Source organism: Colobus angolensis, unplaced genomic scaffold (assembly GCF_000951035.1).
Source record: "Colobus angolensis palliatus isolate OR3802 unplaced genomic scaffold, Cang.pa_1.0 Scaffold394, whole genome shotgun sequence".
Taxonomy (NCBI): domain Eukaryota; kingdom Metazoa; phylum Chordata; class Mammalia; order Primates; family Cercopithecidae; genus Colobus; species Colobus angolensis.
In genome coordinates, this window is record NW_012117310.1 from 2,244,944 (window position 1) to 2,248,888 (window position 3,945).

The window sequence follows — 3,945 nt, forward strand, 5'->3', positions numbered from 1 at the left end:
GAGCATATAACTTAAATTTATTTTACCCTTAAATAATATCAATTATAAACAAAATTAATTTTATAAAGATTTGAAAAACATTACAGAATGAAATGAGACTACAGAGACAAGAGTGAGAAGATGCTATGTATAAAACTTAGACAACAGACTTGCCACATGCACAAAATTAGTGTTGCAGTGTTTTTTAAAGTAACAGAAAATTGTAAAGATAAAATTACAGGGCAAGTGTGCGTGTGCTGCCTCCGTCAGTCCAAGTCGGGAACATGGCCGTATGGTTGCTGTGGGCGGGCAGGCGCCAGGTGCAGCGCCTACTGGCCTCGAGTGCCGCGTGGGAGAGCAAGGGATGGCCGCTTCCATTCAGCACTGCCACCCAGATAACTGCTGGTGTGGACTGCTGTTCTGAGGACGCTCCTGGTGAGCTGGGCCCTCTCTTGCCAAACGAGCCTTAAGGGTAAAGCTGTTAAACTGGAGAAGGAAGTCCAGAATTTAACCATGAGATAGCAGAGAGCTGTAGCTGATTGTGAAAATATAAAGAGGCAAACTGAGAGATGTGTGGAAGATGCCAAGATAGGTGGCTGACATTTTGGAGAAGACTACACAGTAGATTTCTGAAGAATCAGAACCTGGGAACCAGAAGTTCACTCTGGAGAAGTTCTTCCGAGGGCTGTCACCTCTAGAAGCAAAGCTGAAAAATGTGTTTGTCAAACATGACCTGGAGAAGCTGTCACCCATTAGTGACAAATATGACCCCCAAGAGCATGAACTCATCTGTCATGTAACAGCTGCTGTTGGGGTGCAGCCTGGCACCGTGACATTAGTAAGACAAGATGGCTACAAACTTCATGGCTGCACCATTAGACTTGCCCATGTGGAAGTGGCAGTGGAGTCTCAGAGAAGACTGTGAAGAGGCCATCACGAACTGGATATTCTCCCAGAGTCCAGTCACCTATGCTTCTTTTATTTATTAAACTAGGTTTGTATTGTATTGTACATGAGGTACTTCATGTGATTTGTTTTAGATTTAGTCCTATTGGCTTTATTTCTAAGATATTCTATTGATTTAATGTGACCTGTTTGATCTCATCAGAAGTCTTACCATTGGGCATTTGAACAGTGTGACAAGTGTCCCAATAGCCTGTATCAAAACATGCTTAGGAAAGTAAGCACTCTGATGAATTTGAATCCAAAAGCCTTTTAACTATGTGTTTACGACTACACGTTCCTTCCTAGTGGTTCCTATAACAGGGACTGTATAGGATCTTGTATTTTGTGGAAAAAGGAGATGGTACAGATTGGTTCAACATTTGGGTACTTACAGGATAAAGCTTCATGGTTGTAGATAGAGACACAAAGAACCCTTCAATAAATCAATGAATCCAGGCACTGTTTTTTTTTTTTTAAAGATTAATACATAGACCACTAGCTAGACTAATAGAGAAAAAAAGAGAGAAGAATCAAGTAGACACAATAAAAACTGATAAAAGAGATATCACCACTGATCCCACAGAAATACAAACTGCCATGAGAGAATACTATAAACACCTCTACTCAAATAAAATAGAAAATATAGAAGAAATGGATAAATTCCTGGACACCTTCCCAAGAATAAACCAGGAAGAAGTCAAATCCCTAAATAGACCAATAACAAGTTCTGAAATGGTGGAAGTACTTAATAGCCTACCAACCAAGAAAAGCCCAGGACCAGACAGATTCACAGCTGAATTCTACCAGAGGTACAAAGAGGAACTGGTACCATTCCTTCTGAAACTATTCCAAACAATAGAAAAAGAGGGACTCCTACCTAACTCATTTTATGAGGCCAGCATCATTCTGATACCAAAACCCAACAGAGACATAACAAAAAAGAAAATTTCAGGGCAGTATCCCTGATGAACTTCAATGTGAAAATCCTCAATAAAGTACTGGCAAAATGAATCCAGCAGCACATCAGAAGGCTTATCCACCACGAAAAAGTTGGCTTCATCCCTGGGATGCAAGGCTGGTTCAACATATGCAAATCAATAAACGTAATCCATCACATAAACAGAACCAATGACAAAAACCACATGATCATCTCAACAGATGCAGAAAAGGCCTTCAATAAAATTTAACACCCCTTTATGCTAAAAACTATCAGTAACTAGGTATTGATGGAACATATCTCAAAATAATAAGAGCTATTTATGACAGACCCACAGCCAATATCATACTGAATGGGCAAAAGCTGGAAGCATTCCCTTTGAAAGCTGGCACAACACAAGGATGCCCTGTCTTACCACTCCTATTCAACACAGTATTGAAAGTTCTGGCCAGGGCAATCAGGCAAGAGAAAGAAATAAAGGGTATTCAAACAGGAAGAGAGGAAGTCAAATTGTCTCTGATTGCAGATGACATGATTGTATATTTAGAAAACCCCATCATCTCAGCCCAAAATCTCCTTAAGCTGTTAAGCAACTTCAGCAAAGTCTCAGGATACAAAATAAATGTGCAAAAATCACAAGCATTCCTATACATCAACAATAGACAGAGAGCCAAATCATGAGTGAACTCCCATTCACAATTGCTACAAAGAGAATAAAATGTCTAGGAATCCAACTTATAAGGGATGTAAAGAACCTCTTCAAGAAGAACTACAAACCACTGCTCAAGGAAGTAAGAGAGAATACAAACAAATGGAAAAACATTCCATCCTCATGGATATGAAGAACCAATATCATGAAAATGGGCATACTCCCCAAAGTAATTTATAGATTCAATGCTATCTCAATCAAGTTACCACTGACTTTCTTCACAAAATTAGAAAAAACTACTTTAAATTTCATAGAGAACCAAAAAAGAGTGCCTATAGCCAAGACAATCCTAAGCCAAAAGAACAAAACTGCAGGAATCATGCTACCTGACTTCAAACTATACTGCAAGTCTACAGTAACCAAAACAGCATGGTACTGGTACCAAAACAGATATATAGACAAATGGAACAGAACAGAGGCCTCAGAAATAACATCACATATCTACAACCATCTGTTGACAAACCTGACAAAAACAAGCAATGGGAAATGATTCTCTATTTAATAAATGTGTTAGGAAAACTGGCTAGCCATATGCAGAAAAATGTGACTGACCCCTTCCTTACACCTTATACGAAAACTAACTCAAGATGAATTAAAGACTTAAACATAAGACCTAAAACCATAAATTCCCTAGAAGAATACCTAGACAATACCATTCAGGACACAGGCATGGGCAAAGACTTTATGACTAAAACACCAAAAGCAATGGCAACAAAAGCCAAAATTGACAAATGGGATCTAAGTAAACTAAAGAGTTTCTGCACAGCAAAAGAAACTATCATCAGAGTGAGCAGGCAACATAGAGAATGGGAGAAAATTTCTGCGATCTCTCCATGTGAGAAAGGGCTAATATCCAGAATCTACAAGAGAACTTAAACAAATTTACAAGAAAAAAACAAATGGCCAGGAGCAGTGGCTCCCGCCTGTAATCCCAACACTTTGGGAGACCAAGGTGGGCCGATCACGAAGTCAGGAGTTCAAGACCAGCCTGGCCAACGTGGTGAAACCTCATCTCTACTGCAAATACAAAAATTAGCTGGGCATGGTGGCGCATGCCTGTAATCCCAGCTACTCGGGAGGCTGAGCCAGGAGAATTGCTTGAACCGGGACCAGGGATGGGGAGGTTGCAGTGAGCTGAGATGGCACCACGGCACTCCAGCCTGGGCTACAGAGGAAGACTCCATCTCAAAACAAACAAGCAAACAAAGAAAAAGCCATCAAAATGTGGGCAAAGGATATGAACAGACATTTCTCAAAAGAAGACATTTATGCAGCCAACAAACATGAAAAAATGCTCATCAACACTGGTTATTAGAGAAATACAAATCAAAACCACAATGAGATACCATCTCATGCCAGTTAGAATGGCGATCAT

At 39.9% G+C, this 3,945-nt stretch overlaps 1 pseudogene; it reads left to right on the forward strand.

The window, feature by feature from the left end:
* Window positions 1-257: 257 nt before the first annotated feature.
* Window positions 258-904, forward strand: LOC105521054 (annotated as a pseudogene).
* The last annotated feature ends 3,041 nt before the right edge of the window (window positions 905-3,945 follow it).